Here is a 15,766-nt window from a genome sequence, read left to right on the forward strand (position 1 = left end):
AAACATTGCATCTGTAGTGCTCTTTCCTGGCATGAAACCATACTGCTGATCACTAATCATCACCTCCCTTCTTAACCTTGCTTCCACTACTCTTTCCCATAACTTCAAGCTGTGACTAATCAGTTTTATCCCTCTGTAGTTACTGCAGCTCTGCACATCACCCTTATTCTTAAAGATAGGTACCAAAACACTTTTTCTCCACTCCTCAGGCATCCTCTGACTTTCCAAAATTTCATTAAACAATCTAGTTAGAAATTCCACTGCCATTTCTCCTAAGCACCTCCATGCTTCCATTGGTATGTCATCTGGGCCAACAGCCTTTCCATTCTTCATCCTCTTCATAGCTGCCCTTACTTCCTCCTTGCTAATCTGTTTCACTTCCTGATTCACTATCCCCACATCATCCAACCTTCTCTCTCTCTCATTCTATTCATTCATCAGCCTCTCAAAATACTCTTTGTATACTTTGTATACTGTGATAAAGAAATATGTATCCTGTCTAACTCTGTCATTATACTGCCTACCGTCCTTGCTATTAATGTTACATTTGTAGTAATCTCAGAAATAGTAATGGCAGTCTTGTACTTGTATGTAAATAGCCTATGTTTTGTCAAGTTCTTTCAGCTCATTTACTGTACCTAATTATCAATGTAATTCTGTTGGAGCTTTTCTCCCCGGGCCTCCACTGAAAAAGGACATGTATCCAGTCGGACCATCCCGGTTAACAAATGTAAAATAAATAAATAAATAAAGAAAGAAAGCTACCTTTAACGTGAAGATACACAACTTGGAACTCTTGGGGAATGCTATAGCTCTCAAAAGTGCACATTAAAGTTATCTTGGTTATTAACCACATTTGGCTTCTACACCTAAAAATGTGTAACTTATGGTTAATGACAATCCTGAACAGACCATAAACTCGGATGCTAAAACTCCTGTACTAAACTGCTAAGTAATTTATTTCTAACAATGTTCAGACCTCCAGGCTACTCATGCTGTATATAAAATGCCATTTCATGAGGTACAAAAGCTCTTACTGTTCTGCCCACTGTGCACTTAGCTCTTGTCAGAATGCAAAAGAATCACTTACCATGTTTTGCATGACGTACTACTGGTCACTCAACTAGAGATCATCCATTGTTTACCATCATAATATTGAATGACAAAATGTCTATCATTTGGTCGAAAAATTAGATCCCAACCCAAAACATTGAATTGTCAAAATGTCTACAATCATGACATTGAAAAAGCAAAGAGATCGACTCTACTGGACCCCCATGTGGGGGGCTGTGCCCCCCACACCCCCCTACTTAAATATATCAACTCCGAGATCGCATTACAGTGCAGAAATGAGCAAATTCGATAATTTCGACATTGTGAGTTTAGATTAATTTAATTTCAACATTTTGATCATTCAGTACAGTGTGTTCAACCAATTCAGTTTCAACCATTTGTCATTCAACATTCTGATGGTAAACCATCATATATGGATAAAATTATGCATCCACCACTCAGGCTGTGAGTGCCTCCTCTTTTGTTCTACACCCTTGACTGAGTCACCTGCAATTTTTTGTACAACATTTTTGTACACAGGTAAGTGGATTACTTGACAGACCCTCTTCAGCCATGATCTGGGCCCATTTGTGCATAAATTACAGTGTCAATGAATATATTCAGAGTATTACATCAACTATTGACACAGAAGAAACTGAACTTGTTACAGAAAACACAAGAAGGTTTGAGCAAAATTATTGTAAATATTGTTTGAAACTTATGAAATCAGTAATTTGTCTGATACAGCAGTATTGTTTTTAATAAAAGGTAGTGTCTTAACTTTATAGTTTCGTACATCTGTACAAAAAGTAGTAGAGGAGCCCTTTCATTACCACTTAACCAGTTAGCACACTGTAAAAGCTGCCAATGGGTTAGTTGACCTGCAAGTCGAACAAATTTTGCAAATTTTATTACTGTTTGAATTTTGTATATGTTGCCACTGCAGTGGAAGGTAATAAGTGGATGGCCATATTATATTTTTTGGAATTAGTGCAGTCCTAACTATAGTAAGATGAAGACTGGGTGCAGCACTACGAGAAACTTTGTAACAGTTTAAGCTGTCCCACCATTTCTCGATAAAGAATAGCCCTAAGGAAAATGAAGTCAGGGAAAGCAGCATGCTCAGATGAGGTCACAGCAGATATGATAAGGTTGCTGGGTGAGATGGGGAGAAATGGCTCCTGAGGGTACTGCGTATCCCAGATGACTGGAGAATAAGCATACTCGTGCCAGTCTACAACAAAAGGGACATCCACAACTGTGGGCAGTGCAGAGGCATCAAACTCCTGTCACATTGCATGAAAGTTCTGCAGACAGTGATGTAAGATGGGAGATGAGCAGTTCAGATTCAGATCAGGATGCAGCACAACTGACCAGATGTGTGCAGGGAAACCGCTGAAAAGAAGCTGGATATGAGGAAACAGTCAAAATGCATTCCTAGACTTGGTAAAAGCATACAACACGGTCCAAAGAAAGCCAATTTGGACACTACTGCAGTGGTTCAAAGTCCCAGAAACATTGGTAGAATTAGTGCAGGCTATGTACAAGGACAAAGCCAGACAGGCAAAGTTACGTTGGTTTGGACAAGTGCTGAGAAGGGATGCGGAGTATATTGGGAAAAAGATGCCAAGGATGAAGCTACCAGGTAACATAAAAAGAGGAAGGCCTAAGAAAAGATTTACGGATGTGATGAGAGAGGACATGCAGGTGGTTGGTGTGACAGAGCAAGATGCAGAGGACAGGAAGAAATGGAAACAGGTGATCCGCTGTGGCGACCCCTAATGGGAACAGCCGAAAGAAGATGATGTACAAGGACCCAATGACTGAAGTACAAACAAATTTCAGCTTCACAGAGGTTCGCAATGGAAGTGTGTGTATACCAGGGTTCAGCTCTCAGCCGACTGCTGTACACACTGGTGATTGACTACATTAGCAAACAGGTTGGAGGGGACAGATCAACAAATTTCTGTATGCAGATGATGTGGCATTACAAGCCAGCTCTGAGCAAGAACTTAAAAGGATAGGGGAATAGAATGCAAAACTGAAGGTACATGGGATAAAACTAAGCACAGATAAGACTCTGGTAATGGCAGCAAATTGGAGTAATCAGAAAAAGGTGAGAATCGCGACAGAAGGGAAGATAGTGGAACAGGTAAATAACTTCAAGTATCGGGAAGGGGTGGTTGAGAAGGGAAGTCTGAATGAGGAGGTCAAAGCTAGAACAGAGGAGATGCAGCCAACTGGCATAAAATCTCAGGTGTAGTCTGACAGACAAATGCCAAAGAAACTGAAAAGTAAGGTGTACAAGACAGTGGTGCGATCAGTACTAGCTGGCAGTAAAGGCAGAGCAGATGAAGAAGCTAGAGGTGATGGAAACGAAGTGCCTGAGAAGCGTGGTAGGATGCACACTGTGGGACAGATGAAGAAAGAGCAGAAGCCAAAGTAGCTCCAATTGCAGAAAAGATCAAAGAGAATGATTATGGTGGTTCAGGCACGTGCAGAAAAGCAGAAGACAATCTGGTGAGGAAGATTTACACACAGTAAGAAGGTAAGAGGAAACAATGACATCCAGCAGAGAGATTGATGGTTTGTGCGAAGGAAGATCTGCGACAGTCACGCATGAGTGTTGAAGAAGGCAGGAGTGTGGCACTGAATCGACACAGATGGTGACAGTTAACACGATACCCCGACCCCATGTATAGAAAATAGGGAAAAAGAGGGCTGCTGCTGATGAGTTGAGAAAGAGGGAGATGGGTCAAAGTTTAATCGTAGGTATTTCTGTTCTGGTACTGCTTGCAACCATCTGCCATTATTGTCAGTTACATTTATGCAGGGTTTTTTTGAAATTGTATTGAGAAGTCTATTGCTGTGGGTCCAGTTGCATAGCATTGTGAACCTCCTTTGCATTTTCTGCTGAAGTGTACACAAGTTTCTACAGGATTCTGGGAGGAGGTTGTTAATGTGAATACTGAAGTATTTATTACTTGTGGGTGATCATGTCTACTGGCACAACTCCAGTACTTCAGAATACTCATTCTTGCTTACCTATGTATTGATGACTGGGTTTGTCCCACAAAGCCTAAAATCTGTTTTCAAGGAGATGCAATGTGATATTTATATGATCTACAGTAAAATACTGGGTTCTCTCTCTGAGGCTTTCCATTAAAGTACCACAGAACCTTTGTTACCCAAGCTACTATCAACACATACAAATGGGAGCAGAGTTTAAAATCACATCTGCAGGGAGGCACCTCAGGGGTGCAGCTCCCCCTCACGCTTCACCTGCAGCATCATCATTTAAACATGAATACAAGCATCAGCTGTGGATAATGAACCTACAGTTATCTAAGCTTTCCATCATCACAGCTGACTGTGGTACTTGCTGCATGACTGAGGGGGCACAACACTGCTCTTTTTTCATCACACAAGCTTACACATCACTCTTCAAAAACAGTGCGAAGGATAACAGAATTTCCAGGGCTGCTCACCACAGTGTCCAACAAATTTCTAGCAGCTGCCATCATACAAAAAGTCTAACAAAAGGCTAAGCTCAAGCATTTGTATTCTGGAACTAACCATATAATCTACAAGTCCCAAGACAGCTCATCTTTGAAGTACTAAGCATTACTCCATACACACCTCAGAGCATATCATCTCACTCAGACCAGCTGCAACCATATACACTTAACCTGATGTCAGATGATGAGATTCTACATACAGAGCTAGAGATCATACCTCTTAAGTCACCAGATTTGTTGCCTCATATTTTTGGTCTTTTTCTCATAAAAGTTATGGTGTTCTGGCAAATCACTTAAGATTGACTTAACATCATTCAGAAAATGCATGCTGGCACATCAGTGTTCTAGCAACTTTCTAAATTTATAACAGCAATATTTAACATTTGTCCCTATTTTGGGGACTTTGTCTACACCCCCCCCCCCCCAATTATGTTAGGCTTTGTCCAGACTTGTACTAAGAGGTTGAGAGGAATGTCAGACAATACTAAGAAAGACACTAAGGTCCTTATACAAAGTCTGGAAAATTTTGTTTATTACAAAAACAAAAATTTAACATGTTATGCACATCTTCACACTCACCACATCACACACAGTTACAAGCATAACTATTTACACTATAAACACTGAATTACAAGCAAATTAGAAATTACCACCACACTTTAGGCATTCCATATATTCCCCCTCAATACAGGGCCCATCAGAGAGACAATTAGGGAATTACACAGCTAATAAAACTACACGCTCATTTACTTCAAATCCCTTAACCAAAGTTAGCTCACAAATCTAGGCAAGAGAAGACCCAACACTATATAACTATAAATATATATATATATATATATATATATATATATATATATATATATATATATATATATATATATATATTCATCCTATTCTTTTACAACTTGATTCCAAAATTCCTCCACACATCTATAGGGAATCAATGAAATCTCCTGCAGATATAACATAAAAATAAACTAGCATATATAAACATACATACATGCAAGCTTCAAAGCTTAACATTACCATATTAATACATTAAATCTCTATTACGTCTGTCACGAGCCACCAGATAAACCACAGGTGATCCAGCTTAATCTGAATTATTGCATCCCAGACATCTAGCGGATGCCTTTAACGGAATTTGCATCTTCTCCCGGTGCCTCTCTGGGGTTCCTTCTACCTCCCAAAACATGCTAAGTGTTTCCATCTCAAGCTCACCCAAGAATGGAACTGTGGACAGCTGCACAGATTCTAGATGGTGCCCTATGGGGAAGAATTTTATAAACCTAGTGATCCAGGCATCTATTGTGGTGTGCAGTATCCTCAAGATAAGAGGACACAGATCACAGATTGCACACCATGCCATGGCAGGGGTAGCCACTCAACTAAAATATGGCTCAAGGTGATTTGTTCATGTTAACTAATGTTGTCAAATGGGGAAGAGCATTTGCCAGTGATAAGTGGGATCAGGATCTGACCTACACCATGGAGCCACGCTAAGTGGTAGTAGTATGTGCTCCTCTGCTCACTACAAAAGCCCAGTAGCCTTGGGTCAAATAAGCTTCTGGCTGGCTGGTGTCCAATTACCCAGCCTGGGTTACCTGGGATAGCTCTGTTAAGTGAAAGCTATACTTAATACCAGTCAATCTACAAAACATGAATTATGTACACTCAATGTAGGTTCACTGACAGCACAGAGCTTGGAAGCAGATGGCATGGTGGTGAGGAAGAGGCTGGATGTCCTATGTATTAGGCTAGGAATGTTGAGGTAATTCTGGTGAGGGAGAAGCTTCAGAAGACCATGAGGGATGTCATCTGAATTGATGACAGACTTAGACTTCAGTCTAAGATTGGGCAGGATTCATATTCTCTGTCTATGCCCAACAGCAGGGTTGACATAGTGAAGAAAAACTGCACAGACAGTAGCTGCAGAACCTACCAGACAAAGCAGTGCAACATGAATTGATGTTGATAATGGATGACCTGAATGCACATATCAGGACAGACAGAACAGGATACGAGGACTGCCTGGGTCAACATGGGTTGCACAACAGGAATGATGGAAGAGAGGCCATGCTAGACTTCTGTCTGGAAAATGGCTTGATGGTGGCCAACAAATGGTTCAGTAAGAGAGTCTTAAGATCACATACAAGAGCAGCAAACATGCAACTCTGGTAGACTTCCTTCCAGTAAGGAAAGGGCAGTGGGAGTAAAATTAGCGATTGCAAAATCATTTACAGTGAGACAGTCGGCTGAAAGCATAAATCAATATTTGCCACAATCAACTGCAAGTAGTGATCAGAGAAAGCTCTGTCAGCAGAGACAAGGATGAAGACCTAGAAACTGATTGGAAAGAAAGGACAACAATTTAAGGAATTACTTGGGGCTATAGCACCTTAAGAGGAGGAGGAAACCAGTGGAGTTGAATAACAGTACCTCAAAACAGTATGTGTTAGGACTACAGAAGAGATACAGCCAATCTAGTTATGGAATTAAGGTACATAAGGAACGCTGGTGGTGGAATGCAGAAGTCCAGGAGTCATCAAAAGAAAGATGGAGAAGAAAAATGTGGGAGATAGAAAAAACAGACCAGGCTAGGAAGGAATACTGGCTGGATAACAAAGAGCCTAAGACAGGAGTTGCAACAGCAAAGAACAAGGCATCAGAGGCACTCTACCAGTTTCTGGAAAGTGACTCAGTAGATGGCACAGACAATCTGTATCAAGTTGCAAGGCAAAAACAGAGAGATACCCTTCATAAGGGATGCCAGCAATAACCTGCTCACCACTCCATAGACATCTAAGGTAGATGTTGGGAATTTTTTTCTTCTACATCTTTCTTTTGATGACTCCTGGACTTCTGCATTCCACCAGCAGCTTCTGAATGAACAAATTCCCCACAAGCTGAACTACCCCAGACATAGCCTATGATGAGAAAAGAACCAGAGCCCATCATATAAGTCAGAACGGCAGCAAGGAAAATTAAGTCAGAGGAAAGCAGCAGGCTCGAATGACATCACAAGATATGATAAAGATGTTGGGTGAGATAAGGGGGAAATTGCTCCAGAGGATGCTCAAGGCAGTATGCAGAGAAAGGCAATCCCAGACACTGGAGAATAAGCATACTAGTTCCAGTGCTCAAGAACAAAGGTGACATTCTCAATTGTGGGCAGTACAGTAGGTATCAAACCCTGTCACACTGCATGAAAGTTCTTGGGAGACTGATCAATAAACAAATATGCTGGATGACAGAAGGTAAGATGGGAGACGAGCAGTTTGGATTCAGATCAGGATACAACACAACTGACTTGATGTTAGCAGCGAGACAAATAGTTGAGAAAAAGCCTCTGATAAGAAAGACTCCAATTGGGCAAGCCTGGATTTGAAGAAAGCATATGACAAGGTCCAAAGAAAGAAGTCCTGAGATTGTTCAAAGTCTCACAAGCATTAGTAGTAACAGTGCAGGCTATGTGCAAGGACCCAAAGACTCGATTACAAACAGTGTTCAGTCTCACAGAGGGCTTCCCAGTGGGAGTGAGTGTGCATCAGGGTTCAACTCTAAACCGGCTGCTGTTCATACTGCTAATGGACTACATTAGCAAATAGGTCAGAGGAAACAGAGCAAAATTACTATATGCAGATGATGTAGCGTTACAGGCAGACTCAGCAAGAACTTCAGCAACGGAGAGGGGAATTAATGCAAAACTGAAGGCACATGAGATGAAACAGAGTATAGATAAGAGTTGCAATGGCAGCAAATGGGGAAAATCAGAACAACTGAATTGAGACAGACCGGAAAATAGTTGAACAGGTTACCAGCTTCAAGTACCTGTGACTGGTGGTTGACAAAGGAAGTTTGAATGAGGTGGTCAAAGCTAGAATCAGAGGGGCTGCAGCCAACTGGCACAGTGTCAGGGGTAGTGTATGACAGAAGAATGCCAAAGAAGCTGAAAAGAAAGGTGTACAAAACAGTGGTGCAACCAATACTACAGTATGGGACAGAAATCTGGGCAGAATAGGCAAAACAACTGAGGAAGCTAGAGCTGATGGAGATGAAGTGCTAGATACTGGTGATTGGATGCACACTGTGGGGGAGAGAAAGAAAATATGACAAGAACAGAAGTCAGAGTAGCTCCAATTGCAGCAGCAAAGGTCAAAGATAACAGATTACAGTGTTTCAGGCACATCTGCAGGAAAAACAGAAGAATCTGGTGAAGATGATTTAGGACAGACAGGAAGAAGGCAAGAGGAAATAAGGATGTCTAGCAAACAGGTGGGTGGCTTGTGTGACAGGAGACCTGTGACACAGTTAAGTGCAAGTGTCGAAGAATGTAGAAGAGTGATACTTAATACAGAGATGGTGACAGCTGACATGGGACCCTGACCCAGAGTAGAAAAATGGGAAAAAGGGGACGGATTACAAAAATGTTCTCAAGTCTCACTTTATAGGCACCTGCACCATCCCCTTTCTTAAATAACATGAAATTTCATCTGCTGAACTATGTATCACGGTAGCTTTCTTTGATAAAAAACATAGTAATTGTGAGCTTTATCTTCCAGGCCTGACTGCTTACATAATTTTGCCTCATGTCTTTCATAAAGCAACTGCATCTTATTTCCCCTTCTCTCACTTATATACGGACACCTTTCCCACAGTCTAACTGCAGAAACATTTGTTCTTTAAGCTGGCACGTATTTTCACCCTTGAAGTGCACAGTTTATAATGATCACGCTTTCTCAGCTTTTGCTGTTGATACAATAAAAATAAGATGTGTGTTCTATGTACTTGAAATGCATTTTTGAACCTGTTAAATTAGCTATTTTCAAGGAGCTCTTCTCATTGGACCTCCTCAGAAATATACCAGCTCACTAGGACCTTCTAAGTAAACAAAGAATGAAGAATATACAATAAACACATTACAACATGTACACATGCACAAGTAGTTAAGGCCTAGAAAAGTGAATGCCAAATATGTGAGACTGGGTGAATGATGGCTCTCTAAAGGAAATGGTTCAGGGTACATCAAAGACCTGCTGCCATCCACTTTTGAAAGTGTTCTGAGTGACTCAATTTCAAACAAACTGAAGAATCAATTAATTAAACTGGATCAATGCTAAGGAGGATAACGCCTTACTTCAATGGACCAGTGATCCTGGAGCCAATCACACTCATAGCAGGGAGAAAAAGTGTGCAGATGCCAATGAAACACTCCAGGGACACTTGTCACATTCCATAAATAATTCTGGCTGAATAAACCTTCCATCACCAAACTTTCGTTCAATGTCTGTTTGATACTTCAACCGTCCAAGATCATCTACCAGTGGTTCGCCAGCTTGCAAAAGTTTATAGGAACTAGTCAGATAAACTTGGCTCTAATTATATGTAGTTAATTCATAATTTAATATAAATTAATTTTAAAAAAGTCAACAGGAAGAGAGTGATCTATCAAGTCTTAGAAAACTTCCTCCAGCTCTTTATTTAAAATTTACAGGAAACGGATATGCAAAGAATCCCGATATTCCTTCCCCCATGCACAATTAGTCTCACTAGATGACTTATTTCAGAGACACCCAAACGCAGTACTGGAATCAGATACTTTTTTTTTCTTCTTTGGTACACCAAAGTACCCTGAACATGGAGACCAGCTTAGCAGATGTGAACGGAAGACCACAAGAAAATAAAACCGCTACAACTTCTCTTTAAATAAATGCTACATGTTCTGTAGAAACTGAATGGCACTGGGGAAGGAAATGACCACCACATTCTAAACTGTACAATAAACCATAAGGCCAGACAAGTATTTTTTCTAAATCTACAAAAACGTACATCATATAATATCCAGATGAAATAGCACACAGACCACGAAAACTGAAAACATTCATAACTGTCACCATATCCAAGGACACCACATCTGTATTTACTGGCTCCCTATTTAAATGTCAGCAATTGTAATGCCAAGAGTGCTGACATGCCAAAATGTGAAACACCAAAAATGCATTAGATCAGCAAATATCAAATATCACTCCTCCTTTAAATCCTTTACAATCCCAAGCTTTTACTAAATATGAGATAACCATATGTCAAAGAAAACAGAATATTCCAAGAAATGTCCATATTGGACTCCATATATAAAAGTCCACTTTTTTCTGTCATTCAGGCTTTGCATTACGGGATTTGCTGCAAGTAGGTCCCAGCATTTCAAATGGTTATTGTATAAGGACTTGCCAAGATAAGCAACTTCGTCTGCAGAATTACAGGAAAAAGAAATGAAATGGGCTGTACATCAGACTAGAAAGATTACCCTGAGGATTCAATAAACTCACATATTCATGCTGCTCATCAGGCTTACATGAATGCAAGCAAGGTTTTGTGGCCGGCTGAAGTGCATTCGAGTTTGCCTATGGACAAACCTGCGCCACAAGATCACACGGACAGCCACAGTGACTATCAGGTTTGAAAATACTGCAATAACAGCAGTAACACAGGAAAGAAAAGTACTACAAATGACGAGGAGTAGTATATCTTTTGAAATTATTAGTATGACTCAACCAACATGCTATTTGTGTAGGGCCAGATATCCTGAAAAGTGTGTGCAGCATGCTTTGTCACAGTAAGGACAGTTTCCACATCATATTAGATGAACAGTTCCTCCATCATCCTACTAAAGATGCTACAGTACATTCTGATGAGACACAGGAGGTGATGGCAGACAGGACTGTAGAGGACATAGGAGGTACTGTCCTGGCACATTCATGAACATCTTAATGGTGTGTTGGTATGACATGTCATGCTCTTTAACATGAATTGCTTATGATAAGGACAGAAGAGATAGAGTGCACCAATAATGAACAAATTCATATACATTTGTTTGAAGACTATGTGGGACATCTGAAATAATGGTGCCATGTGGGAATTAATGAGGGATCAATGGGGTGATTTGCCGCATATTATGTTGGGACTTACACTGTTAAAAGTAATCTGCACTATGTGGGATTCAAACCTATGTAAAACAGGATGCATAAGTTTCCACAGGGGTGATTTTTCTTCATTGCCACAGAAGTGTTATTAACCATAGTCATTAAAGATATACAGCTTTGAGAGTGAGCCACAAGCCAGTGCATTTCTTTGTGTCAGTCCCAAGCTCAAATAAATGGGGAGGGTTATGTCAGGATGGGCATTCAGTGTAAAACTTTTGTCAAATGACATATGCAGACAACAATACAGATTTCCATACCGGATCAGTCGAGGCCCAGGTTAACCAATGACCACCAATAGCAGGGTGTTGGTGGAAATTGGGCTACTGTTGGCCGAAGGAGAACAGGGGGAAGAGGCATGCCCGAATGCAGGAAGAGAGGAGGAAGGTTAGGAGTGTGATACTGAATGCAGGAACTTTGAATGCTGGTAGTATGACTGGTATAGGGAGAGAGCTAGCTGATATGATAGAGAGAATGAAGGTTGATAATATTGTGCATGCAAGAGACCAGATGGAAAGGGAGTAAGACTAAGTGTATCAGAGGCGGGTTCAAATTGTTCTATCATGGTGTGGATGGGAGGAGAAATGGGGTAGGGGTTAACCTGAAGGAACAGTATGCCAAAACAGTTTTGGAGGTGAAAACAGCAACAGATACAGTGATGTTTATGAAGCTGGAAAATGATGGTGTGATGATGAATGTTGTTCGTGCATATGTTCCAGAAGTTGGATGTGCGATGGAGAAGAGAAAAACATTTTGGAGCGAATTGGATGAAGTGGTGATGAGTGCACCAAAGGGTGAGAAAGTGGTGACTGGAGCAGATTTCAATGGGCATGTTGGTGAAGGGAACAGAGGGGATGAGGAAGTGATGGGTAGGTATGGTGTTAAGGAGAGGAATGAAGAAGGGCAGATGATAGTGGACTTTGCGAAAAGGATGGACATGGCTGTGGTGAATACATATTTTAAGAGGAGTGAGGAGCACAGGGTGACGTACAAGAGTGGAGGAAGATGCACACAGGTGAATGATATCCTATGTAGGAGGGCCAGTCTGAAGGAGACTGGAGACAGTAATGTGGTGGCAGAGGAAAGTGTAGTTAGGCAGCATAGGATGGTGGTCCGTAGGATGACATTGGTGATCAATAAGACGAGGAGTGTGAAGGCAGTGCTAAGGATCAAATGGTGGAAGTTGAAAAAGAATGATCGTGAGGTGGAGGTTCAGGGAAAAGTTAAGACAGGCACTGGGTGGCAGTGAAGAGTTACCAAATAGCTGTGTAATTACAGCAGAGCTGGTGAGGGAGACGGCTAGAAAGGTGCTTGGTGTGACATCTGGACAGAGGAAGGCGAACAAGGAGACCTGGTGGAGGAATGAAATAGTACAGGAGAGTATACAGAGAAAGAGGTTGGTGAAGTGGGATTGGTAGAAAGAAGAAAGTAGACACTGGTATAAGGAAAGGAGGCATGTGGCAAAGAGACAGGTGGCAAAGGCCAAGGATAATGCATTTGGAGAGTTGCATGAAAGGTTGGACACTAAAGAGGGAGTAAAGGACCTGCACAAATTAGCTGGACAGAGGGACCGAGCTGGGAAAGGTGTACAGCAGGTAATGGTGATAAAGGATAATGAGGGGCACGTACTTACAAGTGAGGAGTGCGCTGAGCAGATGGAAAGAGTACTTTGAGGGACTGATGAATGAAGAGAATGCGAGAGAAAGAAGGTTGGATAATGTGGGGATAGTAAATTAGGAAGTGCAATGGATTAGCAAGGAGGAAGTAAGGACCGCTACAAAGAGGATGAAGAATGGAAACGCTGTTGGTCCAAATGGCATACCTGTGGAAGCATGGAGGTGCTTAGGAGAGATGGCAGTGGAGTTCTTAACCAGCTTGTTTAATGAAATCTTGGAAAGTGAGAGGATGCCTGAGGTGTGGAGGAGTGCTTTGGTACCAATTTTTAAGAATAAGGGTGATGTGCAGAGCTACAGAGGGATAAAATGTATCAGTCAAAGCATGACGTTATGGGAAATACTGGAAAGCTAGGTTAAGAAGGGAGGTGATTATTAGTGAGCAGCAGTACGGTTTAATTCCAGGAAAGAGCACTATAGATGCAATATTTGCTCTGAGTGTGTTGATGGAGAAGTATGCAGAAGGTCAGAAGGAGTTGCATTGCGTCTTTGTGGACTTAGAGAAAGCATATGACAGGGTGCGTAGAGAGGAGTTGTGGCATTGTATAAGAGAAAGTCAGGAGTGGCAGAAAAAATGTGTGTAAGAGGAACAGACTATGTATGAGGGTAGTGTGACAGTGGTGAGGTCTGCAGTAGGAGTGATGGATGCGGTGAAGGTGTATTATATCAATGATCAACTCTGAGCCCTTGCATATTTGCAGTGGCGATGAACAGGTTGACAAATGAGATCAGACAGGAGTCCCCCATGGACTATGATGTTTGCGGATGACATTGTGATCTGTAGGGAACAGGTTGAGGAGACCCTGGAGAGGTGGAGATATGCTCTAGAGAGGAGAAGAATGAATGTCAGCAGGACTAAGACAGGATGTGTGTGTGAATGAGAGGGATGACAGAAGAATGGTGAGGATGCAGGGAGTAGAGCTGGCGAAGGTGGAAGAGTTTAAATACTTGGGATCAACAGTTCAGAGTAATGGTGATTGTGGAAGAGGTGAAGGAAAGAATACAGGCAGGGTGGAGTGGGGGGAGAAGAGCGTCAGGAATGATTCAGTACCAGTAAGAGTGAAATGGAAGATTTACAAGAGAGTAGCGAGACCAGCTATGTTATATGGGTTGGAGACGGTGGCATTGACAAAAAGGCAGCAGTCAGAGTTGGAGGTGGCAGAGTTAAAGATGTTAAGATTTGCATTCAGTGCGACAAGGCTGGACAGGTTTAGGAATCAGTATAGAGGGTCAACTCAGGTTGGACGGTTTGGAGACAAAGCCAGAGAGGTGAGATTGCATTGGTTTGGACATGTGCTGAGTTTGGATGCTGGGTATATTGCGAAAAAGATGCTAAGGATGGAGCTACCAGGTAACAGGAAAAGATGAAGTCCTAAGATAATGTTTGTGGATGTGGTGAGAGAGGACTTGCAGGTGGTTGGTGTGACAGAGCAAGATGCAGAGGACAGGAAGAAATGGAAACAGATGATCCACTGTGGAACCCCCTAACAGGAACAGACGAAAGAAGCAGCAGCTTAGAGAGAGTGACTGGTGCTATAAAGCAATCAGGCCTGTATGTGTGACATTAAAAGGTCATGGCTCATGCAATCTCAGTTGTGATGTAGGACTAATGTCTGGCAATATACTGGAAATGGACAGTCTTGGATGACTTTAGTAATAGAGTTTGGAGTTATGATACATGTCTCATAATACATTCATTTTACAGTTGTAATTGGGTTATTGGAGAGGTCTAGATGATTGCCAGTAAAATACCGTGTCCATCACAGATATGAAACTACATTTTTTATTAGAAAATCATCACTGTCATGCTAAACAAGTTACACATAACTAAGGTTCATATGTCAGTCATTAATGAGCTATGGATACCTACAAAAGTAGGTGTATGCAAGCAGTAATATACGTTTGTCAATCAAACTACTATACATGGCTATTTGTATGTAGTATTACCTTTATACTCAATGCTTTGGAAGCAATGACAGTGTGACACCCTTACTAAAGGTAGACGAGTCTGCTGGATTTGAACCCTGGCTCACCTGTGTTCTGATCATGAACTCACTGCACTTATACCTGGAGATTGCATTGGTTTGGACATGTGCTGTACAGAGTGCTGATTGTTATGCATCACTGCTGAGCCTGTTTGCACCAAAATTACACTTTTCACTTTTTCTTTAAGCAGTGAACTGTGCACGCGCTATGCCACCCACCTCGCATATGGTAAAGGGATAATAAAACTAAAATAAAATTAAAAAAAGGAAACAAAGGTTAAACAATTAGACACTTTGGATTTGAACCATCTGACTGCTGCACTTGCAAAACAGTTGTAGTTTGTTCTCTCTTTGCCAAAGAGGCAGTTTTGCAATACCAGTCAAATAATGTGCATACAAGTAACTTACATTTCACATACAGTATAAAACAGCGACATTCTTAGATGATTGTATATGTGTAGATAACCTGTTTAGTGGAATTAGTGATCACACAATATTTATATGTTTGCAAAACTGCTGCTCTGTCTTCTCTTTGTATTCTAGGAATTCTTCCCATATCT

General features: G+C 41.3%; 1 protein-coding gene across 11 annotated transcripts in view; it reads right to left on the reverse strand.

The window, feature by feature from the left end:
• LMO7 (LIM domain 7) overlaps window positions 1-15,766 on the reverse strand; it is a 921,898-nt gene that overhangs the window by 877,088 nt on the left and 29,044 nt on the right. The window lies entirely within an intron of this gene.

Source organism: Protopterus annectens, chromosome 5.part0, assembly GCF_019279795.1.
Source record: "Protopterus annectens isolate FY-2018-M chromosome 5.part0, PAN1.0, whole genome shotgun sequence".
NCBI classification, from domain to species: Eukaryota; Metazoa; Chordata; order Ceratodontiformes; family Protopteridae; genus Protopterus; species Protopterus annectens.